We start from the raw sequence: 26212 nt of genomic DNA, 5'->3' as shown, positions 1-26212 counted from the left end.
CTGTATATCTGATGGTTTGTGCATAGTCGGGAGGTTATAGAGGGCCGTGTAATAATTTTGGAAATGTCGGGCAATCTTCTCAGTTTGACTGTCAATTCGTCCACCCATAGCAGTAATGCCCTTAATGTGGTTGTGGGTTGTCCGGGTTTTCAGGGCTCTCGCCAAGATCTTGCCCGTTCTATCCCCGTGCTCATAGTATATTTTCTTCTTAAAAAATAAAAATCTCCTGGTGGTATTATCTAATATCTGTTTTAGAGTTTTCCTGGCTTCAAGTAATGCCCCTGCTGAGTCAACAGCAAGGGAGCGTTTATGTAGCGATTCTAATGATCGAATTTTTGTGGTCAGATCCATAATCATTTTGTCTCTCTCCCTTTTTTTACGGGTGCCCATACGTATCAGCTCACCCCTAATATGACATTTGTGGGTTTATTCAGCTTAAAAAATTCAGTCAAGGAGGAAACTAGATCAGGGAGCAAGGTGGGATCCGTCAGTAGAGATGAGTTTAATCTCCACATATTATGTTTGGTAGGGGTGCTCATCAAGTCCAATGATACGGAGATTGGGGCATGATCTGAAATAGTTTGCAGACCGATGTGAGCAGCGCTCAGCAGTGGTAGGCCCCTCTGTGTGATGAAGATATAATCTATTCGTGAGTGGTGGTTGTGTGGGATAGAGAAGAAGGAATAGTCCCTTCCCTCCGGGTTCAGGTGGCGCCAGGTATCGACCAAGTTCATAGATTGTAAGAGCTTCTTAATGCTTTTAAGGACTTTGTAAGTGATAGTAGTCTTACCATTGGAGGTGTCTTCAGTTGGTATGAGGGGGATGTTAAAATCCCCGCCTAAAATCAATCTACCCGAGCTGAAGCACAGCAGCTCGGTGGTTAGTTTCCGACAAAAAGTAAGCTGGGCTGAATTGGGAAAGTACACGTTAGCTAGTGTCAGGGGGCCCCCCTGCATGTCCCTTTTAGGAAGAGAAATCTCCCATCTGGGTCAACTAGTTTGTCGGTTACCTCAAAGGCAGCATCCCTGCCTACCAGTATCGAGACCCCTTTTGACTTGGTCCCGGGACTGGTAGCGTGATGCGCCTCAGTGAAGTACGAGTCAGTGAGCATTGGTACGTGGCCTGTCTTAAAATGGGTCTCTTGTAGAAATATAAAACTAGGCCTACCTTTTTTAAGTTCTCTCATTAAGGTGGATCTCTTTTCAGGGATGTTAAGCCCCTTAACATTGTGGGAGATCACCATAGGATTACAACCCAAATCGGAATATGCCATGGTTCAGACTCAGGGAGGTGCGGAGTTCAGTACCTGCAATTATAGTCCCAGCAATACACACAAAAACAAAAAGGTAGATTTTTAGTTGCAATCAGTAGAGAACAATAATTCTTCACCAACACATGCGTCGTGATAAGGCAAAAGAGAGAGCTAAAGAGCAGCAAAGAGAATGAGAGAAATGAGAAAGAAATAAAGAAGGAGTTGTAGGTTACACCCCCTTTAGACGGACTGACCGTCCCGGGGGGTTAATTTTAGTGCACGTGAACAGGTCCTAAAAGAACCCGTCTGGAACACTATTGAGGGGTCCGGGGAGGCTCTCCCCGGAGACAGCAACACTCACCGTGCGAAGCACCTCAGGTTATCTAACCAGGTGCCCACACCATGAGAAGAAATAACAAACAGTACCGAACTATCACTAAATCAACAGTGGGTACTCAACTTATTCAAGTAGGAACCGTCGTGCGCGGCCCTAGAAAGCATATGAAAAGTATTAAACGGTCTGTTATAACGACGCACGTTTAAAGCAAACCAATGACTAATAAATAGCAATGAGCATGCTTGACAGATTACGAGCACAATATCTGAGCATATTTAACCTTTTAGGACAGTAGGCACACCACCCGCCAAAATCTGAACAGAGGAAATCAACCCCTTATAAGCAACCCCCACCACCATCATAAAATGACCCACGGGGTACTCTCATCCCACGATCACTTCGGAGTCCATGCCTCTCCCCGGTCCAGACCATACAAACAAAATCACATATGTTCGGGACTCAGGGAATCAGCAATTCTCCAGCAGAGTATTAGTCCCACAATTAACAACTGCCAAAACACTCGAACTATAGCTCCAATGAGTTATGGTCAAAATCCCAAAAGCTGTCTTTGTACACTGTCCTTCCATAAGGCTCCATGTCGGGAGTATGTGAACAAACATGTAGAAGCACTCCACCCCAGACGGCAGTGGAGCAGCGTGGTCGTGGTAAGTAAGCGCTGGTCGAGTGGAAAGAGAATTGCGTTAACAAAGCAAAATGGCAAAAAAGACAAAAAAGGAAAAAAAAAAGAACAGCAAAAAGGGATCCCAAAATTGCAGGCGGGTATAGGTGCGTCATATGCTTTAGGCTTCCATCAGGTTCCTAGAAGAGTGTGGACGACTTCAGGGTGTTCCCCTTGGCGGTGTTTCATTGCGTCCCTGTCTCTGCCTCTTGGTGAGATGTTTCTCTGGCGAAGCCATCGGAGAAAAAGGTGGGCTTCTATCCTTAGGTGGCAATGAAAACTCCTGATACCAATCAGGTAAGGTAATCAGCTCGATCTGGAGGGCCGCACAGAACTCTGGAAGGTCCGCAGGCGTGCGTAGAATGTGTTGCTTACCACCGTGGGTAACTAACAGGGCGAAAGGGAAACGCCATGAGTAACGCAGGTCTTTCTCTCTCAGTTGGTCCAGAAGAGGACACAGGGCCCTTCAGTTTTTCAAAGTAATTTGGGATAGATCCTGAAAAAGTTTAATGTTCTCCCCATTGAATACAATCTGATCATTCCTGCGTGCCCTGGACATTATATCCTCTTTAAGAGTAAAGCTCTGTAAGCAGCAAATTATATCCCGGGGAGGTAATGTGTCAGGACCTCTGGCTCTGAGCGCCCTATGCGCCCTCACAAAGTCTATAGCGGTATCTTCTGGCCGTTCAAGAAGGGTGTTGAAAACTCTCTGCAGAACTGGGGTGATTTGGTCTGCCGCGACAGACTCCGGTATGCCTCGCACCCTGATATTATTACGCCTCCCCCTATTGTCTAAATCCTCTAAATGTCTATTCATTTCAATTAAATGGAGGGAGTGTGTGGTGACAGCCTCGTCTAGTCTGCTTATGGACTTGTCCCTCAGTTTCCCTGCAGTCTCCACGACCGCCATTTTCTCCTGCAGAACCAGGAAACTGGTCTTCAGATCCATAATGGCTGCAGAAAACGAAGCCTTAATGTCAGCCGCAAAGCCTGACATGTCCTCATAGGTGAGTGGGTGAGTAGTGCGAACACTGCGCCTACCGTTGTCCTCCGCGGCTGACTGCGAATCCTCGCTGTAGTCCTCGTCCGCATGGACCGGCGCCATCTTGCCTTCCTCCGATACCTTCAGTGCTGAGGCCTGTGTTTTAAAGATATCCGAGATGTCGCGTCCAGAATTAGCTGCCGCTGAACGGCGGGGACGGATCTGATGCTGATGCCTATTCTGCTTGCTCATTTTGTTTAGTTCGCCGGTGAAAACAGACGAGCTGGGGCCACTAACCGACGGAGCTCTCTTTCTAGGCTGCCATCTCCGTTGTGCGCCAAGCCACGCCCCCCGATCTGCTAAATTTTATAACAGAAACAAATAAAAATTCATTTTTTTACAGAATTTTCTGTATTTTTTCTTTTATAGCACAAAAACTAAAAAACCGAGCGGTGATTAAATACCACCAAAAGAAAGCTCTATTTGTGTGAAAAAAAGGAAAAAAAATTCATATAGGTCCAGTGTTGCATGACTGAGTAATTGTCATTCAAAATGTGAGAGCACCGAAAGCTGAAAATTGGTCTGGTTATTAAGGGTGTTTAAGTGCCCAGTGGTCAAGTGGTTAACCACTCTTTTGATCAACTCTGTAACTTGTTCCACCTCTGCCTTTTCGCGATCCGTGCAGGCTTGAAAACAGTCTTTACAGATCAGTTTATCAGCCGAACTTGGGCGTGTGCGTCCGTTGTGATGACCAGATGTCTGATTAGACGTTCTCTTGTGTATAGGGCTGAAACGAAAGTAATAGTGCAAGGCACTCTTTTAGTCTGGGATAAACACAAAAAAAACTGAAAAAAAAAACCCATGAGGTACAAACCCTTACCTAAGAAAGCAAGGGTATTGGTCTAGCAGCGGCTGACTCATAATCGCAGGGCAGGCAAGGGCACAAAGCGACTGGACAGAATACTAAAAAAAGCACAATAGAATCCCATGAAACCCCCTGGCCATACACCCCCCGATTTTATATATATATATATATATATCATAGTTGCCAACTGTCCCGAATTTCCCGGGACATTCCCGGGATTAGGACATTTGTCCCGAATTAATTTTGTCCTGGGAAATGTCCCAGGAAATTAGTTTTTTCCCGGGAAATTGAATTTCCCGTTTTTTGCCGCCGGCCGCTAGAGGTCTATGGGAGGACATTGTCTCCGCCGGCCGCCATTTTTAAGAAGACCAGAAGTTGGTCTATACCTGTGGCGCCGCCCACCCCGCTGCCAGTGTGTGTGTGTGTCAGTGTAAAGTGCAGTGGGCGGCGCCACAGTTAAATGTCTCCGCACGGCAACGGCGGCATGTCGGGGGCCAGTCTGTCACTGTGGATGTCGGGGCGGGGGCCAGTCACGGTATGTGGATGTTGGGGGCCAGTCTGTGGATGTCGGGGGCCAGTCTGTGAATGTGGGGGCCAGTCTGTGGATGTTAGGGGCCAGTCTGTGGATGTGGGGGCTAGTCTGTGGATGTCGGGGGCCAGTCTGTGGATGTCGGGGGCCACCAGATGTAAGGAGGGGCTCCGCTGATGGACACAGATGTGAGGAAGGTACCTCTGATGGGGCACCTGATGTAAGGACAGACTCCGCTTGGGATACCTGATGGCATCTGGTGGCAGGCAACATGGCTAGTGACGCGCTCATGGCTCCCACTGATTCTGCATTATGGTGAGTTGAATGATTTCATTTCATGTTACAATGTAATAATAGAAATAATGCGCTTTAATCATTCTGACACCATAACAATCATGGCGCCGGGATGATTGAAGCGCCAACACCAGGTATTTGGAGTATCTTTATCTGCTGATTGTCAAACTCTGGAAAACACATATTGCTATTGTGGTGTAGGATCGGGGGGCTGCTGTCCCTCCTTTCCCTCTCCCCCCCCCCCGTTCCCTCTCCATCCCCCTCCTTTCCCTCTCCATCCAGCATTCATCTCAGACTCTAACCACACCCATTTGAGCCGCGCCCTATGTAAGCCACGTCCACTATTTACGTAAACCACACCCCCGTTTGCATGCCCCATCCCCTAATTATACCACGGCTCCGCCTACTGCCAAAAAAAGTGTCCCGATTTTTTTTTTTACAATGTTGGAAACTATGAGATATATATATATATATATATATATATATATATATATATATATATATATATATATATATATATAAAAGCAGAACCGAAGACAGTTCATTTTTGCTGTTTTGGTGTGTATATTTGTCTGATTGTTTGCCTCTATCCTACCTGATTGAAGAGGACTGGGCTGCGGATCTGATCTCTGCCCGCGGACCTCCCACATTCCCCCCGAAGTGGGCTGACCGCCTATTCGGCGTCGGGCCACTACTTAGTTCTATCCGGGCAGTGTCTGCCCGGATAAGTGTGACCTTCTCCTCCTACTCCATCTACTTTCTCTGTTTGCCTTTCTTTTCACACCTTTTTTTATAACCTACTTTTCTGCCTCCCCTCCTTCCCCCCTCTGTTACTAACCCCACCCTTGTTGCCTACTGACGTCTCGGGCGGGATAGCCACCTAGGGTCCACACCCACACCTAATTTGTCCCCTTCCTCTCGACAGATCCAGGGATAGCCGCTCCCACGCCTACTCCTAGGTACAAGCAATGGCCTACTCGGGGCTTGGAAGATCGCCTACAGTGGTGTCCCACAATGTCAAAGGTCTGAATATTCCTGAGAAGCGCTCTGCCCTTCTGAGGGAACTGAGGAAAGGTAGGCCCAAGATAGTTTTCTTACAGGAAACCCACTTTAAGACTAACCAGGTGCCTAGACTGACGGATTCCCTCTTTACGGAGGCACACCATGCCACGAGTGATGCCTCCAGGTCCAAGGGAGTATCCATCCTTCTGAGTAAGGATGCCTCTTTCGAGGTTACAAGCAAACTGGTAGACCCTGAGGGACGGTTTATTTTTCTGAAGGGTGAATGTATGGGAGTGCCCACCACGCTGGCCAACGTGTATTTCCCTAATACGGGTCATCTGACTTTTTGTCGAAAAGTGGTGAGGGAGCTGGAGGGATTTGGATCTGGCCGACTCATTCTCGGTGGCGATTTCAATATCCCTCTCGATCCCCTGGTCGATACTTCCACTGGGAAAACTTATATTACCTTCAAAATTCTCAAACAGATTAAAACTCTCTTGTACTCCCTGGACCTGGTGGATACATGGCGCTTCCTCCACCCAGATGATAGGGACTATTCGTTTTACTCAATACCCCACAACCGACATTCTAGAATCGACTACTTGTTCGTGTCCAGAAGAGACCTCCACCTTGTGAAGGAGGCCTCTATAGGCATCCAGACCATTTCGGACCATGCTCCCATTTCAGTATGCTTGGAATGGACAGACAAGGCTAGAGGCAGAGGTGCATGGCGTTTGAACTCCTCCCTCATATCGGACCCGACGCTGCTACCTGGGCTCCACGACAAATTGACTGAGTTCTTTAGTCATAATGTGGCGCCGGAGATGGACCCCATGATGATATGGGAGGCCCACAAGTGCTATATGAGGGGGGAGCTCATTAAACTGGGTGCCCGACGGAAGAGGGAGCGGGACAAGGAGGTGCTGCAGTTGACGCAGACGATCAAGCGCCTAGAAACTTTACACAAACAGTCCCTGTCCATGCAGTCGGCCACTACCCTTTTGGAAGCCAGGAAGGCTCTTAAATCGATCCTAGACTCTCAGACTCGACGTTTCCTCTACTTCAAACGCAAACTGTATTACGAGCAAGGGGACAAGACGGGGCGGTTCCTGGCTAGAGCACTGAGAGGACCACGGTTGGGCACCACCATAACAGGAATTCGTAATACCAGGGGTCTCATAGATAGGACCAGTGAAGACATAGCCCGTCACTTCCAGACGTTCTATTCCGGTCTCTATAACCTCCCGACTCAACATAGACCTCAGGACGTTCAAGGGGACAGACTACAAGCAATTAGGGACTACATTAGGCGCTCAGGAATTCCGTCGCTCCCAGCGGAGGTTGGCGAATCCCTGAATGTTCCCATTACCACTCTAGAAATTCAACTTGCAGTTAAGGACCTTAAGCCGGGTAAGAGCCCAGGCCCCGACGGGTTTACGGCCATATATTACAAGACCTTTTTGGACAAACTAGGAGCGCACCTTAGGACAGCACTGAACTCTCTTTCGGAACCGCGTCGGGTCCCTCCGGATTTTCTAGCAGCCCACATCACTGTTTTGCCGAAACCGGGAAAAGATCCCCTGCATTGCGCGAGTTACAGGCCGATTTCCCTCCTAAACATCGACGCTAAAATCCTTGCTAAAATTATTTCTAACAGGCTACAGCCCCTATTACATGACTTGATTGGCCCAGATCAGGCGGGCTTTATGCCGGGGAGAGAGGCGAGAGATAATGTCACGAAGGTGTTGAACTTGGTCCACGCATCCGGAGAGTTTGGGATCGAGGGCCTTCTCCTGTCCACGGACGCGGAGAAGGCCTTCGATCGGGTGGCGTGGGACTTCATGTTTGAGACGTGTAGGCAGGTGGGAATGGGCTCCGAGATGATGTCTTGGATAACGTCCCTCTACCAAAACCCGTCGGCACGATTGAAGATCAACGGTACCCTCTCGAGCGCAATAGACATTCGCAACGGCACCAGACAGGGTTGCCCCCTTTCGCCATTATTGTTTATTCTCACTCTGGAGCCCTTCATTCGCAACGTGATAGCGAACGGGAATATTGGCGGCTACCAAGTGGGCAGGAAGGAGTACAAAGTTGCTGCTTTCGCGGACGACCTCATGTTTTTTATAACCAGGCCGCACATTTCTATCCCGGCTCTCATGAAAGAGTTCAACACCTATGGGTTTTTGTCGAATATGAAAATTAATTATACCAAATCGGAAGCGATGAACATTTCCCTACCCGAACACACTTTACAGCTGGCACGGGCTAATAGCCCTTTTAAATGGGAGACTCATGCCATTAAATACCTGGGAGTGATGTTAACACCCAGGTTGTCCTCGCTTTTCGCTAAAAATTTCCCCCCTCTTCTCAAATTGATTGAACAAGACCTTCTTAAATGGCATTCTGGCTGTTTCTCCTGGTTTGGCAGGGCAGCCATATGCAAGATGACTGTCTTGCCCAAGATTCTATATCTACTACGCACCTTGCCCATAAAAATACCGCAAAGTTTTTTTAAATCCCTCCAGTCCACCCAACTGCGCTTCATCTGGGCGCATAAGCCTCCTCGCGTTAGATTCTCTCTCTTAACTAGGGGCAAGTTGGAAGGGGGGATGGGCATCCCTGATTATGGCAGATACTACCAAGCTTCCCACGTGGCACGAGTAGTTGACTGGCACTGCCATTCCGACGTTAAGGACTGGATAGCTATCGAACAAGCACTTAGCTCGACTCCCCTGCGATTCTCCCCCTGGATCCCCTTTGCTAGGCTACCAAACAGAACGAAGGAACATCCGACAGTGGGCGCCACCTTGCACATACTACATCAACTCACGAAACAGAAGTCGACCAACGCTTTCACATCCCCTCTGAGCCCCTTGACACCCCTATGGGGGAATCCTGATTTTCCTCCGGGCATGGGTAACCATTCTTTGTTCTCGGGTGAAAGGAGACTGCCGCTTTTGGCGGGACACTGTTTTCTTGGCCGACGACTGAGAGACCTGACCGACATACGGGAGGAGGGCAAAATTCCCTCCTTGTCCTGGTGGACATATTTCCAGGTCAGAGACTATTTATCCACGGGCTCGCGGAGTGGGGACTTTTGTAGAGGACACACGGACTTTGAAACTTTGTGTTTAAAGGGAGAACGGGTGCCGCGGACGACCTCGATAGCTTATAAGTGGCTGACCAATAGGACGGCCCCCGACACAGACAGGTTGAGACGGAAGTGGTCGGACGACCTGGGAGTGACGGTCACGGACGCTCAATGGAGCCAGGCCTGTAACCTGGCTCATAAATGCTCTTTGAGTACCAGGATGCAGGAAACCGCGTATAAAATTTTGACGCACTGGTATGCAACACCGGTGAAACTGCATGCGTGGTACCCACAGACCTCAGAGGTGTGCTGGCGATGTGGTGAGGGCAGGGGTACTTTGATCCACATATGGTGGCAATGCGATCACATTAAGGTATTCTGGGACAGAGTGATAGGGCTGATACGCAAAATTACGGAGACCACTCTTACGCTCGATGCGGCTTGCTGCTTATTGCACATCTCAAGCTTCTCGTTCAAGAAATACAAACGTTCGCTCACCAGACACCTTTTAAACGCAGCCAAATCTCTAATACCAACCTTATGGAAGTCGCCCCTAATTCCCTCCACGAAAGACTGGTTACTAAAAGTAGCGTACATATGCGAGATGGAGGACACTAGGGCTCAGGCTGAGGAGGATGTGGGCCGTTTTCATGCAACCTGGTCTCCATGGTTTGCCTTTAGATACTCTCGAGATTACCTGGATCTGATGAACTGATTATTCCCCTTTCCCGGTGGACCTGCTGAACTCAGGGAGACCTGAGCATACGTTCGGGGACCGCGGGTGGCTCCCTGCACTGAGACGTCCTTTTCATCCGCTCTCATATGAATCCCCCCCCCACCTTCCCCTTCTTTTTCTCCCCCTTCTCCTCTTTATGAGTCTTTTTCATATCTCCTCTAACTGGAATGTGTAAATGGTGAATTTTAATAGTTGGGCTGTGGTATAGGGCTGGGCCGGACAACAGACCCGGCCCGCTTTTTGTTGTCTGTATACCTGGCGACACTATAGACCTCAGCCCATAGAAGACCTTGGTATATCCTTTGTTTTTCTTAATGCAATGTTTAATGGCGATTCTTGTACCATATGTGATTTACACAGTATTGTTTTGAAGTTTGTGTTATATGTCTACACTTCCTTAATAAACTTTTGAATGATAAAAAAAAAGCAGAACCGAATTCCAATATAGGAAGTGGCTGCTGCCTCAAAAGACCCCCAGAAGTGGCTCCCCTCTTATAAGCGCTAGTTAGCAACCCAAGACCAGGGACTGCATCTGGGAGAGGCCAGAACCCAGACGGAAAACTGCCCAGGGCAGAGGTAAGATACGTCCAAACACTATCCGTTAGGTATGAGGAAAAAAAGGAGAATGCTGGGGAGGTAGGGTTGTCATTTTTATAAGCTATTAACTATCCTGAGGGGAGGACAGGTATGCTGCCATGGTGGCACCAGGAAAGTTTTATTTGTGAGGAAAAAATAAAAAAATAAAGGAAAAGGACAATATTTGGGCACGACGTCGCTCTTACTGTATGCAAATTTGCATTCGTGGCTTGAAGGTGTTACTTTTTTTTTTTTTAGAACGGTTGGCTTTTTAGTGATAACAACCAAGGCGGCTAAAAGCCGTTTGAGAGGGGACGTCCAACCCCCCCCTCCAGCCGCTCTTCCTGTCCCACTGATAGACCTGAGCCACCAGTCGGCATGTCCGCCCCCCAAGCTGAGACCTGAACAAAGCCAGATTTGATTTGTATCGGGTCTCCGATGTAAAATCCCAACAGCACCGATTTATTTAAAAAAATAACAGTATTCAGAATCGCTGATTTTGGCGATCTGAATACTTGTAAGTGCAAAAGGAGGGTCTTTTAGACCCCTTATACCTCCATAAAGAGTACCATTCACATGCCTATTACTGTCACATTCCTTGTGACAGCAATAAAAGTGATCAGATTTTTTATTTTATTTTTAAAGGGACAATGCAAAAAAAAGAAAAAAAAAGAAGATTTTTTTTTTTAAAGCACCCCCCTCCCATCATAGCATCACGTTACCAATCCTTAGAAGGACCTTTGAAGGACCTTTGTGCAAATAGTAGGTTGTGATTAGCAGACTGTACCTCAGTCCCTATAATCATAAAGGACTACTGCAGCAGAAGGGCAGCAGTCAAGTATAATATTCTTTCTATATTTGGAAGAAAGAATATTATACGTGTACAAGCCTATTACCATACCAGTCCTGAAAAGAACCTTTGTGGACCTAACAGTAACAGCTACTGATTAAACTGACTGTCCCTCACTGCCACACACAGCTTCCTGCCTGTCCCTATTTAAACTGACAAAACACAGGCTCCTGCAACAATAACTTGAATAGCACTCAAAACTATATCCTGTACTACTTTACCATATCAGTTCTGAAAAGGACTTTTGTGGACCTAATAGTAACAGCTAATGATTAAACTGACTGTCCCTGCTGCACACAGCATCCTGTCCCTCTCTCAGCCCTGACAAAAGACAATCTGCAGCAACAATGACTTGAATAGAAGTGCCTCAAACCTATATCCTGAACTACACCTATACCATACCAGTCCTTAATAGAACTTTTGTGGACCTAATAGCTAGTGATTTGGGTCACTGCAGTCTCTCCCTGCTCCACACAGCAACCTCTCCCTATAGTGACAGAAGAAAGAATGTAAAATGGCCACCGGATCGGGTCTATTAATAAGTTAGGGGGAATGTCCAAGTGTCCATGTGCTGTAATGTCTCAATTGGCTGTCCTGTACCCCATGATGGATGTGTCATCATAGGTCAAAGTTCTTTTACACAGTAAACACGTAAGTCCGCCGGGCGAACAGCAGCAATAGTCGGCCGAACGGGCGGACCGCGAACAGCCGAAATTCGCCACGACACGACCACTGGGCGAACAGTTCGGCCATCCCTACTGGTTAGTACCTTGATGGGAGACCGCTTGGGAATACCAGGTGCCGTAGGCTTTTTGTTTAATATGTTGTTGGCGCCAACGACCTGTTTTATTTTTCTGCTTGTTTACCGAGGTGACCATCTTGGCGTTTGTCAAGAGGGTTTAGAGTGACCAGCAAGTTTGCCTAAGGCCACATCACCCTGAATGCGCCCAATCTCGTCTGATCTTGGATGCTAAGCAGGGTCGGGCCTTGTTAGTACCTGAATGGGTGCCCGCCTGGGAATATCAGGTGCCGTAGGCTTTTTTTTAATATGTTGTTGACGTCGACAACCTGCTTTATTTTTCTGCTTGTTTGCCGAGGTGACCATCTTGGCGTTTGTCAAGAGGGTTGAGAGTTGCCATCAAGATGGCCTACTGCTAGATCACTCTGAATGCGTCTGATCTCGGATGCTAAGCAGGGTCAGGACTGGTTAGTACCTGGATGGGAGACTGCCTGGAAATACCTGGTTCCGTAGGCTTTTTTTAATATGTTGTTGGCATCGACGACCTGTTTAATTTTTCTGCTTGTTTGCCGAGGTGACCATCTTGGCGTTTGTCAAGAGGGTTGAGAGTGGCCAGCAAGTTCCCCTACGGCCACATCACCCTGAATGAGCCTGATAACATATGATATCAGATGCTAAGCAGGGTTGGGCCTGGTTAGTACCTGGATGGGAGACCGCCTCGGAATACTAGGTTCCATAGATTTTTTTTTTATATGTTGTTGGCGTCGACGATGTCTTGTTTTTCTGCTTGTTTGCAGAGGTGACCATCTTTGCATTTGTCAAGAGGGTTGAGAGTGGCCAGCAAGATCACCTATGGCCACATCACCCTGAATGCGCCTGATCTTGTCTATTCTTGGATGATAAGCAGGGTTGGGCCTGGTTAATACCTGGATGGGAGACCACCTGTGAATACCGGGTGCCGTAGGCTTTTTTTTTTAATATGCTGTTGGCGTCGATGACCCGTTTTATTTTTCTGCTTGTTTGCCGAGGTGACCATCTTGGTGTTTATCAAGAGGGTTGAGAGGGGCCAGCAAGATCACTTTTGGTCACATCACCCTGCATGTGCCCGATCTTGTCTGTTCTCGGATGCTAAGCAGGATCAGGCCTTGGATATACCATGTGCCATAGGCTTCTTTTTAATATGTTGTTGGCGTCGACGACCTGTTTTATTTTTCTGCTTGTTTGCCGAGCTGACCATCTTGCCGTTTGTCAAGAGGGTTGAGAGTGGCCAGCAAGATCTCTTACAGCCACATCACCCTGAATGCACCCAATCTCGTCTGATCTCATATACTAAGCAGGGAGGGGCCTGGTTAGTACCTGGATGGGAGACTGCTTGGGAATACCAGGTGCCGTAGCCTTTTTTTTATATGTTGTTGGCATCGACGACCTGTTTTATTTTTCTGCTTGTTTCCCGAGGTGACGATCTTGGCGTTTGTCAAGAGGATTGAGAGTGGCCAGCAAGATCGCCTACGGCCACATCACCCTGAATGCTCCCGATCTTTTCTTATCTCGTCTGATCTCGGATGCTAAGCAGGGTCAGGCCTGATTAGTACCTGGATGGGAAACCGCCTGGTAATAACAGGTGCCATAGTTTTTTTTTAATATGTTGTTGGCGTCGACAAAGTTTTATTTTTCTGCTTGTTTGCCGAGGTGAATATCTTAGCGTTTGTCAAGAGGGTTGAGAGTGGCCAGCAAGATCGCCAAAGGCCATATCACCCTGAATGCGCACAATCTCGTCTGATCTTGGATGCTAAGCAGGGTCGGGCCTGCTTAGGTGCCTGGATGGGAGACCTCCTGGGAATACCAGGTGCTGTAGACTTTTTTTTTATATGTTGTTGGTGTAGACGACCTGTTTTATTTTTCTGCTTGTTTGCCGAGGTGATCATCTTGACGTTTGTCAAGAGGGTTGAGAGTGGCCAGCAAGATCGCCTACAGCTACATCACCCTGAATGCTCCCGATCTTATCTTATCTCGTCTGATCTCGAATGCTAAGCAGTGTCGGGCCTGGTTAGTACCTGGATGGGAGACAGCTTGGGAATACCAGGTGCCGTAGGCTTTTTTTTTATTATGTTGTTGGCGTCGACAACCTGTTATATTTTTCTACTAATTTGCCGAAGTGACCATCTTGGTGTTTGTCAAGAGGGTTGAGAGTGACCAGCAAGGTCGCCTACAGCCACATCACCCTGAATGCTCTTGATCATGTCTGATCTCGGATGCAAAGCAGGGTCGGGCTTGGTTAGTACCTGGATGGGAGACCACCTGGGAATAACAGGTGCCATAGGCTTTTTTGTAATATGTTGTTTGTGTAGACGACCAGATTAAATTTTTCTGCTTGTTTGCCGAGGTGATCATCTTGACGTTTGTCAAGAGGGTTGAGAGTGGACAGCAAGATTGCTTACAGCCACATCACCCTGAATGCGCTCTGTTTCGTTTGATTTCGGAAGCTAAGCAGTGTCGGGCCTGGTTAGTACCTGGATGGGAGACCGTCAGGGAATAACAGGTGCTGTAGGCTTTTTTAATATGTTGTTGGCGTTGACGACCTGTTTTCTTTTTCTGCTTGTTTGCCAAGGTGACCATCTTGGCCTTTGTCAAGAGGGTTGAGAGAGATAATGAAGAACCCCTAAGGCCTCATCACCCTGAATGCGCCCAATCTCGTCTGATTTTGGATGATAAGCAGGGTCGGGCCTGGTTAGTACCTGGGTTGGAGACTGCTTGGGAGTACCAGGTGCCATAACCTTTTTTTTGTTGTTGGCGTCGACGAACTGTTTTATTTTTCTTCTTGTTTGCCGAGGTGACCATCTTGGCATTTGTCAAGAGGGTTGAGAGTGGTCAGCAAAATCGCCTTCGGCCTCATCACCCTGAATGTGCCCAATCTCCTCTGATCTCGGATGCTAAGCAGGTTTGTGAAAGGTTATGTTAAGCATTCATCTTGTTTCTGTCAGCCATCTTAATATTCACAAACTTCCATTTTACAATATGTACAGTTTGAACACCCCTTTAACTTCTCAGATAACTGTCTCAACATGAGATTCTTCTAACTCATGTGTTCTCACACACTTATCTATAACCTTCACACTGTTTCTCAGCATTCTTTTAGCTACAGAAGGAATTATGTATCTTTTTCTTATATTAATTCAGCTAGCTTAGAACAAAGAACAATAGCGTTTTGTCTTGACCAGCTGTAATCGTCTTGATGTCTACTGCGCATGTCTTATTCTGTATGACGTGAAATTTACTATATCAATCGCTTTGTAATAACTCAATACAATTAGTTCTTGAAGGACGCCATGGTGTGTGTGTGGTTTTATTTGTCCTTCGAGAATTGATTCCAGATATATCTGAATTTATACAATACATTGGATCTAAGGTCTGAGAGGTTGAAGGGACCACCCTAGACACAGGATTAACCCTTTCAGAACTGGGGGCTTGTCCCGGGATGGATGTTTATTTACCCTTAACGGACGTGGAAAGCTACTTTTAACGCTCGGTAAGTGAATTCTATTCTTATTGAGTGAAATTGACTTGCCGGGGTCCGGGTGTCAGGTGTGTGACTTGGCTTCCATCCCACAGAGATTGCTGTTGGGTTATAGAACCTCTCATAAGTATACATAAGTTGACCGGTCATGACCTTGGGGGTCATATAGTGTTTTGGGGACACTTGTAAAGATCTTGGCGATCTTAGAAGAATAGGTTCTGGGGACCTTAGAAAAATTTACAGAGTACTCTAGAGTTTTAGTTCTGTTTGGGACAGAACTGGTGACTGATGATCAATGTATTGTGTAAACTTTGTGTATGATTGTATAATTGCTTTTGCTTTAAAAGTATAACGCTGAAAGAATTGCGCTGAGTGTGTATATGTGGACTGCTATTTTGTTTCCAGAACCAAAAGGCATACTTGGTGAGTAGTATTCCCGGAGGTTATAAAGTTACAATTTGGGTAAAGCTATTTTGGAAAAGGTAAACAGATTCATGTACATTGCAAAGTTAATTTCATAGGTGATTTAAATTTGTCTGAAACAAAACAGCAGCTCCATGAGCAAAATTGTGTGTTTATTGTATCTGAAATACTCTTGAACTTGTTCCAAATTTATTCTGTTACAGTCTTGAAGTGATTGTAGCTGTATTAGTACAAAAAAGTATCACGGACCGTACCATATTTTTTGTTAAAGGAATCTAAGTTGAGGTATTGTCTAATTGTCTGATTCACACCGTTGTCTGATTGTCTGCACCGCTAGGTGGCAGTCAAGCATGATAAATTGTTTTGTTTTCATAGGAAAATTAAATGTACGGAGCAATACCTAGTTAACCCTTAGGTGGATCATATGGCAGGATGGACAGAAAGCCGGTTTGGGTATTCTGACAATTTTGGATCCATTATTGATCCAGACTTTCCTGAGTAATCTCAAACCCCATTTAGTGGTCCCAGTCAAACAAATGATTACTGAATGGTCCCAGCTTTTCCTTTTGTCTCAGGTGATTTCACTGACAGTCCAATGGTTGCTATTTCAATAAATGGGAGACTCCTCCCCTATCTCGTTGATAGCGGGGCCACTAGGAGTACTATTTGTGAAGATCATTTCAGAGGCAAATGGGAACCAGCGGAACCCTCTTTGGGAATTAATGGGATACTGACAAAAACATATAGGACTCCACCCCTACCAATAGAAGATGATGAAGGGTACACCATATGCACACATTCTTTCAGGATAATACCAAGGTGTCCTGTAAATTTGTTGGGAAGAGACTTGTTTGGGCCACTAGGAATCACAATTAGAACCAACTCAGAAGGAGGTCTAGACATTTCCTCAGATAAAATCACTATAGTAGCATGCAAACCAGGTTTATTGATGCTGTCACAACAAAATAGTGAAGAAGATTTTGAGGATTTAGACCCCCAGGTCTGGTCTACATCAGATCTGGATGTAGGACTTGTTTCATGCACACCATACAAGGCCACTCTCAAAGAAGGTGCATTTCCTATCTATCATAAACAGTATCCACTTTCTAAAGAAAAGATGGATGGCATAGTGCCAATGGTGAAGAAGTTTCTGCAGGATGGAATCCTGGAGGAAATTATTTCTCCATACAACGCACCTGTTAACCCTGTAAAGAAGCCGGATGGCTCCTTCAGATTTGTACAGGACTTGAGGACCATAAATGACCTCATAGTCCCAATAGCACCCATTGTACCTGATGTTCCATCTCTACTGTCCTCCATTCCAGCAACAGCCAAATGTTTTACTGTAATTGATTTAAAGAATGCTTTTTTCTCTGTCCTTGTAGACAAGGAGACAAGGCCACTCTTTGCTTTTACTGTGTCGATTGACCAACACAATCGCCAGTTTACTTGGTGTAGAATGCCCCAGGGATATATAGACTCACCTATGGTCTATTCTATAGTACTCCAAGCCACCCTCAGGCCTTGGACTGCCCCTCATGGTTCTGTACTGTTGCAATATGTTGATGATCTTTTGATCTGTAGTTCTTCAGAGGAGGACTGCCGAGCTGATAGCCTATCCTTATTGAAATGGTTACATACGTGTGGTCACAAAGTGTCTAAGAAAAAATTACAATGGTGTAAACAGGAGGTTGAGTACCTAGGGTTTGTGCTGTCTCCGGGAGTTAGGAAAGTCAGTCACAAAAGAACTGTTGCTATAGTGGGTCTGCCCCGCCCACTTACCAAGAAAGACCTGCTAACCTTTCTTGGAATGATTGGTTACTGCCGCCAATGGATACCTGACTGTTCTTTCTATGACAATATATTGAGACAAGCAACCCTCTCTGAAATGTCTGACACTGTAAAATGGTCTGATGAAATGTTAAATGCTTTTACCATGTTGAAAAGTGCAATGGTTACCAGCCCAAGCCTCGGCCTCCCTGATTTTAGCAAAATGTTTCACTTGTTTGCTAGGGAAAATTGCAGAAACATGGCAGGAGTACTGGCCCAGGAACATGGTGGGAGACTGCGCCCTGTAGCTTTTTTCTCAAAGGTGGTGCCTGCTTGTCTCGTTGAAGCTTGAAGCGTTGGCTTCTTGTTCTATGGTTGCAGAGTTGGCAGCACCATTTACTCTGGCATAAATTAATTAATTACCTTACTACTGCATGTATTCCTATATTCCATACATATGAAATATATCAATTTCCCGATCGTACTGAGACTTACTTCTGAGCCTAGAGATGTTAACCATTGCCATATTACCCTTTTATATAAACAAACACACTCACCCCTTGTTAGTATGATAGTCCTGTGTGTACTTAAAATAAAACAAGAGATGAATAATGTCCTTTTAACTTTGTTGTTCGTTGCTTTATCTTTCTTTTCTTCTTTTCTTGTAGTTCTTTGCCTTGTTATATGAATTATGTGCTGTAGTGTGCTGTAGTGTCTTGCCTGTTGATCTATTCTTTGCCTTTGTGCTTGGACCTTCCATCTTCAAACATCAAAATCCGACTTCCATATTAGCTCACCCAAAGTGTACATTCGCTTCTGTACCTACAATGGTGACTTTTTCAAATAACGTGAAGTCTTTGTTCCTATTTCAACACTTCACAAAGTCCTGGATTTTCCAAAAATAACTTGAAGTATACCGTCCAACTGGCCTTGTCAATTAACTTCGTAGGCTGTATCTTTTTTTTTTTTTCTGTGTACAGAGAGGTGAGAAAACAAAGAGAAAAAAAACTCACCCTCCACTGTTTTCTCTTCTGGACCGTTTGTCCGCATCTGACGCAAACGCCTCCTTCTAGGTTCTTTGATCATTTTATCCCGAGTCTTGAAATTTGTGTTCACCTCTTTTTCAAGGAGTAGGGAAAATTGATCATTGTGGCTGGCTTGACAATGTAAAAAGTGAATGTAGAGTAGTAAAAAAATGTAAATGTAGTGTAGATACAACTCTACATACTCACTCACAGGGGCGTTTCTTAATAACTAGCAAAGTCTTTGTGTTATATGTGAATCAGTAACCCTTCTCCAAAGGGTGTGTGTAGCGGAGATATGTAATTTTCATCCAAGGCATTTCAAACGTACTTTCAGGAGTAGAAATGGAAGAATCATTCGTCCGTTCAATAGTTGGTTTATTTTTCAGAAAGACAAGATTGACATCTGGTAACATATGGCATGGTGATGGCTTCAGAAGGAGGAATAGGTCATCTGATCTACATTCTCCAAAGTGTAGAATCCTTTCTCTTCCCACCGATCCTCACTTTCCTATAACCCTAGTCCATTCTTATACTGTTTCAAGATGTTATGTCAGCATATCCTAATAACACCCACATTTGCATATATACCCAATATGGTTCAGTCTATAGATAAGTAGCATAACTCCACCCATTGTTCTGACATAGTAACTCAAAAATAGAAATACCTACTCAACAAAACCACTCCTATCTATACGATCTGCTGTTGTGTGACCTTCAGAAACCATCACTTACCACTGAACATATAACTTACATATATTTTCAGAAACTTTTATCTTTTAAGATATTAATTACCTCAAAAACTTCTAACACTGTTTCTCAGCATTCTTTTAGCTACAGAAGGAATTATGTATCTTTTTCTTATATTAATTCAGCTAGCTTAGAACAAAGAACAATAGCGTTTTGTCTTGACCAGCTGTAATCGTCTTGATGTCTACTGCGCATGTCTTATTCTGTATGACGTGAAATTTACTATATCAATCGCTTTGTAATAACTCAATACAATTAGTTCTTGAAGGACGCCATGGTGTGTGTGTGGTTTTATTTGTCCTTCGAGAATTGATTCCAGATATATCTGAATTCATACAATACATTGGATCTAAGGTCTGAGAGGTTGAAGGGACCACCCTAGACACAGGATTAACCCTTTCAGTTTGGGCCTGGTTAGTACCTGGATGGGAGACCTTCTGGGAATACCAGGCGCCATAGGCTTTATTTTAATATGTTGTTGGCGTGGACGACCTGTTTTAATTAAGCCTGGTTGCTAGGTTTACAAAAAGTTGTCACTAAATGATATATTGCTCACAAAAGCCATAGTTATATGTGGAATTGCACCCCAAAATATATTCTGCTGCTTCTCCTGAGTACGGGGATACCACATATGTGGGACTTTTTGGGAGTCTAGCCGCGTACGGAAATCCAATCACTGCCTTCAGGATTTCTAAGGGTGCAAATTTTTGATTTCACTCCTCACTACCTATAACAGTTCCAAAGGCCATAAAATGCCAAAATAACACAACCCTCCCCCCCAAATGACCCCATTTTGGAAAGTAGACACCCCAAGGAAATTGCTGATTCTACGATCTCCGAGGACGGCGCAGGTGCAGTGGACCATCGGGCTGCCCGGAAAAAAACGAGAAGGAGACCGCGAAGATTTGAATTGGTGGATTCACCCCTGCAAAACAACAAAGGTACTGGGTCTGCTTGTTTGAAGAAAAAGAAAAAATCGAATCATTTGAATGTTACTGGGCATACTGTCACTGCTAGGGACAATGTCTATAGTGCTTTACATGTATCTGATGCGGTGGCTGCTACAGTTGATAATGCTTCACTGGTGCTTGATAACGTTGCCATGGTGAATGACAGAGCTCCTGTAATGGCTGCAGATTGCTCCATTTCTGAAGGATTTCAGCAGGCAGCTGTTCCTACTGCTCAAGAAGTTTCACGTTTAAATGGAGGTGAGTCGATTGATGCCTATATTCTGCAAAACTTTATGATTAATGTCACAACTTTTATCGAATTTATTGCCTAAAACTGCTTCTTCTCGCTCTGCTGATGACGCTGCTCTTATGTCAGTTTCAAAAGATAGTGTTCATACTGCTTCAAATTCTTCTGTTTTACTTAATTTCGATTTGACTTCCTCTGGCTTATCATTAGTTCCCTCTTGTGCTACTGTTTCTAATGTTCCTGAACCTTACATTAACCACTTCCCGACCGCCGCACGACGATGTACGTCGACAGAATGGCACGGGCAGGCATATGGGCGTACCTGTACATCCCTGCCTTCCCGCGGGTCGGGGGCCCGATCGGGCCCCCGCCCGGTGCCTGCGGCGGTCGGTATTCGTTCGCGAGCGATCCGGGATGAGGGGGCGGCCATTCATTCATGGCCACCCCCTCGCGATTGCTCCCGACGAATAGAAATCCTTCGTGACATCACTTCCTCTCCTGTAATGTAAACACAGGAGAGGAAGTGATGTAATCTCTCCTCCGTGTCGGTATTTTTCGTTCCGACACCGAGGAGAGAGGATCGGTGAGTTGCACCAACACGACACTTCACAGTAGAACATGCCAGGCACACTCACACCCCCCCGATCACCCCCCCCCAATTACCCCTGCCCCCCAGTCACAGTGACACCAATGTCATTTATTTTTATTTTTTTTGCATTGGTGTCATTTGTGACTGTAATAACTGTTAGGGCAGTTAGGGTTAGCCCCCTTTAGTTCTAATGTACCCCCCTAACCCCCCCAATAAAGGTTTAACCCCGTGATCACCCCCCGTCGCCAGTGTCACTAAGGCTGGGTTCACATTACAGCGGTTTATGAGAACGAATGTGATTCGCACCGCACTGCAGTGCAAATCACATCCGATCTCTGTGCGATTCGAGTTCAGCCATACAGATAGTATGGCTGAATTCGCATCGCACCCGCCGCACCCGCAGCAAATTCGCACGGGACCCTTTTTTTGGCCCGCAGCAGAATCGGATCGCATGGGTGTTCACACCATGCGATCCGAGTTTGCAGATCGCACTGCGATATGCGAACTGATCTGGGGGTGTCATTAACATTTCACTGACACTCCCAGCAGTTCGCATAGGGCAGTGTGAACTGCCGCCGGGAGGCATGCGATGCGGGAACCCGCCGCGGATTCGTGGCGTTCCCGCATCGCTCCAGTGTGAACCCAGCCTAATAAGCGTTCATTTTTCTGATCGCTGTATTAGTGTCACAGGTGACGCTAGTTAGGCAGGTAGGTATTTAGGTTCGCCGCAGCTTTTTATAGAGCCAGGGACCCCCATATACTACCGCATAAAGCCCCCTGATTGCCCCCTAGTTAACCCTTTCACCAGTGATCACCATATAACTGTTACAGGTGACGCTGGTTGGTTAGTTATTTTTTTATAGTTTCAGGGCACCCGCCATTTATTACCTAATAAAGGTTTAACCCCCTGATCACCCGGCAGGTGTCATTTGTGACTGTAATAACTGTTAGGGCAGTTAGGGTTAGCCCCCTTTAGTTCTAAGGTACCCTCCTAACCCCCCCAATAAAGGTTTAACCCCGTGATCACCCCCCGTCACCAGTGTCACTAAGGCTGGGTTCACATTGCAGCGGTTTATGAGAACGGATGTGATTCGCACCGCACTGCAGTGCAAATCACATCCGATCTCTGTGCGATTCGAGTTCAGCCATACAGATAGTATACAGATAGTATGGCTGAATTCGTGTCGCACCCGCCGCAAACTCGCACGGGACCCTTTTTTTGGTCGGCAGCAGAATCGGATCGCATGGGTGTTCACACCATGCGATCCGAGTTTGCAGATCGCACTACGATATGCGAACTGATCTGGGGGTGTCATTAACATTTCACTGACACTCCCAGCAGTTCACATAGGGCAGTGTGAACTGCCGCCGGGAGGCATGTGATGCGGGAACCCGCCGCGGATTCGTGGTGTTCCCGCATCGCTCCAGTGTGAACCCAGCCTAATAAGCGATCGTTTTTCTGATCGCTGTATTAGTGTCACAGGTGACGCTAGTTAGGCAGGTAGGTATTTAGGTTCGCCGCAGCTTTTTATAGCGCCAGGGACCCCCATATACTACCGCATAAAGCCCCCTGATTGCCCCCTAGTTAACCCTTTCACCAGTGATCACCATATAACTGTTACAGGTGACGCTGGTTGGTTAGTTATTTTTTTATAGTTTCAGGGCACCCGCCATTTATTACCTAGTCTCACTAGTGTACCCCTAAATTTAGGGGTGTCTACTTTCCAAAATGGGGTCATTTGCGGGGGGTTTGTGCCATCTTGGCATTTTATGGCCTTCAAAACTGTAACGCCCTTAGAAAGCCTGAAGGCGGTGCTTGGTTTTCGGGGCCCCGTACGCGGCTAGGCTCCCAAAAAGTCCCACATATGTGGTATCCCCGTACTCAGGAGAAGCAGCAGAATTTATTTTGGGGTGTCATTTCACATATGCCCATGGCATGCCTGAGCAATATATCATTTAGTGACAACTTTGTGAAAAAAAAAAAAAATTGTAATTTTCCCGCAACTTGTGGCAAAATATAAAATATTCCATGGACTCAACATGCCTCTCAGCAAATAGCTTGGGGTGTCTACTTTCTAAAATGGGGTCATTTGTGGGGGTTTTGTGCCATCTTGGCATTTTATGGCCTTCAAAACTGTAAGGCTGCGTACACACGCGGGGACTGTTCGCTCAACTTTGTCCGCTGAACAGTGTTTCGGCGGACAGTCCGCTCGTGTGTGGGCTTTCAGCGGACAGTTTCAGCGGACAGTCTGACGAACAAAGTTTTTCGGAAATTCCGAAAAACTGTCCGCTGAAACTTGGTTTGAGCGGACAGTCCGCCCGTGTGTAGGCTTGTTCGTCAAACTAAGTCTCGCGCATGCTCAGAAAGAATTTACACGCCGAAGGTTGCATTGCAGTGTATAGGACGTCGTTTTCTAGTCCCGTCGTACGTGCCGTTCACGTCATCGCGCGCGGTTTCAGCGGACTGTTCGTTCGTCGTGTGTGGGCAAGTCCGTCCATGCTAATTTTGAGCGGACTGTCCGCTGAAACTGTTTGACGGACAAAGTTGAGGTTTTAAAAAGATGGTTTTGTGTGAATTTTGTGCCATCTTGGCATTTTATGGCCTTCAAAACTGTAATAGGTAGTGAGAAGTGAAATCAAAAATTTACGCCCTTAGAAAGCCTGAAGGCGGTGCTTGGTTTTCGGGGCCCCGTACGCGGCTAGGCTCCCAAAAAGTCCCACATATGTGGTATCCCCGTACTCAGGAGAAGCAGCAGAATTTATTTTGGGGTGTCATTTCACATATGCCCATAGCATGTGTGAGCAATATATCATTTAGTGACAACTTTGTGTAAAAAAAAAAAAAAAATTATTTTTTTGTCATTATTCAATCGCTTGAGGCAAAAAAATAAAATATTCAATGGGCTCAACATGCCACTTATCAATTTCCTTAGGGGGTCTACTTTCCAAAATGGGGTCATTTGGGGGGGTTTTGTACTGCCCTGCCATTTTAGCACCTCAAGAAATGAGATAGGCAGTCGTAAACTAAAAGCTGCGTAAATTCCAGAAAACGTACCTTAGTTTGTAGATGTGACAACTTTTGCGCAAACCAATAAATATACAATTATTGACTTTTTTTTTACCAAAGACATGTGGCTGAATACATTTTGGCCTAAATGTATGACTAAAATTGAGTTTATTGGATTTTTCTAATAACAAAAAGTAGAAAATATCATTTTTTTTCAAAATTTGCGGTCTTTTTACGTTTATATCGCAAAAAATAAAAATCGCAGAGGCAATCAAATACCATCAAAAGAAAGCTCTATTTGTGGGAAGAAAAGGACGCAAATTTTGTTTGGGTACAACATTGCATGACCGCGCAATTACCAGTTAAAGCAGCGCAGTGCCAAATTGTAAAAAGACCTCTGGTCATTTACCAGCAAAATGGTCCGGTCTGAAAGTGGTTAAAGAAGTACTTACGTGTGAATTGTCTCCATTAGGTTTTCACTTACCTATTTCAGTTAAAGAAAAGATTTGGAAAGGGGATTATATTGAATTGCTTTCCTTATTGCCGTCATTTAAAGAATATAGGTTTGATAAAAAATATGGTGAGAAATCTGATGATGACAGGAGACGTTTAGGCACACGCAATTTTAATAATTGGTTACAATCTTTTTGTATTTATGCTAGTGTAATGGGCGAATGTCATCCTGAGTTATGTAGCGGTATGTTTCATCATGTTGAAATAATTTTAGAAGCTTATAAAAATGTTCCAGGTTTAACTTGGTTCTCTTATGATGAAGCATTTCGACAGAAGCTTTCGGTTCATAAGTCTTCCTTTGGAGCAGGGAGAGACTGCAGTGACCAAAATCGTTAGCTATTAGGTCCACAAAAGTTATTTTAAGAACTGGTATGGTATAGGTGTAGTTCAGGATGGGTGGCACTAATAGGTACCACTGATAGATGGGACTGATGGGCACTGATAGGTGGCACTGCTGGGCACTGATGGGCGGCGCTGATGGGCACTGGTAGATGACACTGATGGGCATGGATATGTGGCACTGGGGTGCAGCTCCGTTGTTGAGGCAGATTGTGGGCACTGATGTGTTGCACTGTGGGCACTGATGTGTGGCACTGTGGGCACTGCTGGGTGGCACTATGGGCACTGCTGGGTGGCACTGATTGGGGGCACTTTTTTATTACAGAGGTGGCACTGGCAGGGGCAGGTGGGTACTGGTAAGCTGGCCGTGATCGGGACTGATGTCCCGATCACGGCCGCCGGTGATCGGCTCTTTTTTTTCTCCTCGCGCTGTCAGCGCGAGGAGGAAAGATAGCCGATTACCGGCTTCGTTGTATCACATGATCAGCTGTCATTGGCTGACAGCTGATCACATGGTAAGGTTCGGGATCGACCCCTTGCTTGGATCTGTGATCAGGCGAGTCTCATAAACGGGCAGGGCGCTCGTGCACGGGACGATGTCGATAGACGTCGTCCCGGCAAAGGAAGTCCACGCTGTAGCCGTCATTTGGCTATAGCGCGGGTCTCTACTGGTTAAACTGAGCCGCAGATCTAAACCATTCTGCAGAAACTCCAAAACTACTGAGGTGGACGGAGTGGTGGGGTCCCACTGCTTACTTTCTGCAAATGTTTTAAATGTATTCCATATTTTAGAATAGATAAAGTTTGTGGAAGGTTTCCTAGCTTTAAGGAGAGTAGAAATCACCCCCACTGAGAATCCTAATGACTGGAAATTCTGCCGCTCAAGATCCAAAGATGTAGATTCAGTTTGTGAGGAGCTGGGTGCACCAATTTCTCCTGTGAGAGAAGCTGCGGGAACACTGGGATCTTGACCGGCGGGGCATACGCTGAGATGTTCTTAGATGTAGATGCTCTTTTAGACTCAGCAGAGCTAAATACACTGCTCGCAGCTCTAAGACGTTGGAGACTACCCCCGCCACAGGGACATCCCATTTCCCTTGCACTGCCAGGTGATCTCAGTGTGCTCCCCACCCTTTCGAACTTGCGTCGGTGG

The 26212-nt window shown here is 45.9% G+C and overlaps 7 pseudogenes; all 7 read left to right on the top strand.

The window, feature by feature from the left end:
• The first annotated feature begins 12115 nt into the window (after positions 1 to 12115).
• LOC143959071 (5S ribosomal RNA) lies at positions 12116 to 12234 on the top strand (annotated as a pseudogene).
• A 549-nt stretch (positions 12235 to 12783) lies between these two features.
• On the top strand, positions 12784 to 12902 carry LOC143959029 (5S ribosomal RNA; annotated as a pseudogene).
• A 537-nt stretch (positions 12903 to 13439) lies between these two features.
• On the top strand, positions 13440 to 13568 carry LOC143959064 (5S ribosomal RNA; annotated as a pseudogene).
• A 105-nt stretch (positions 13569 to 13673) lies between these two features.
• Positions 13674 to 13793, top strand: LOC143958984 (5S ribosomal RNA; annotated as a pseudogene).
• Positions 13794 to 13901: 108 nt separating this feature from the next.
• LOC143959031 (5S ribosomal RNA) lies at positions 13902 to 14030 on the top strand (annotated as a pseudogene).
• A 109-nt stretch (positions 14031 to 14139) lies between these two features.
• LOC143958962 (5S ribosomal RNA) lies at positions 14140 to 14258 on the top strand (annotated as a pseudogene).
• A 109-nt stretch (positions 14259 to 14367) lies between these two features.
• On the top strand, positions 14368 to 14486 carry LOC143959003 (5S ribosomal RNA; annotated as a pseudogene).
• The last annotated feature ends 11726 nt before the right edge of the window (positions 14487 to 26212 follow it).

Source organism: Lithobates pipiens, unplaced genomic scaffold (assembly GCF_037356315.1).
Source record: "Lithobates pipiens isolate NorthernLeopardFrog02 unplaced genomic scaffold, aLitPip1_a1.2 Scaffold_66, whole genome shotgun sequence".
NCBI classification, from domain to species: Eukaryota; Metazoa; Chordata; class Amphibia; order Anura; family Ranidae; genus Lithobates; species Lithobates pipiens.
The sequence above is the reverse complement of the archived record's forward strand: the minus strand, read 5'-3'. Positions and strand labels throughout refer to the sequence as shown.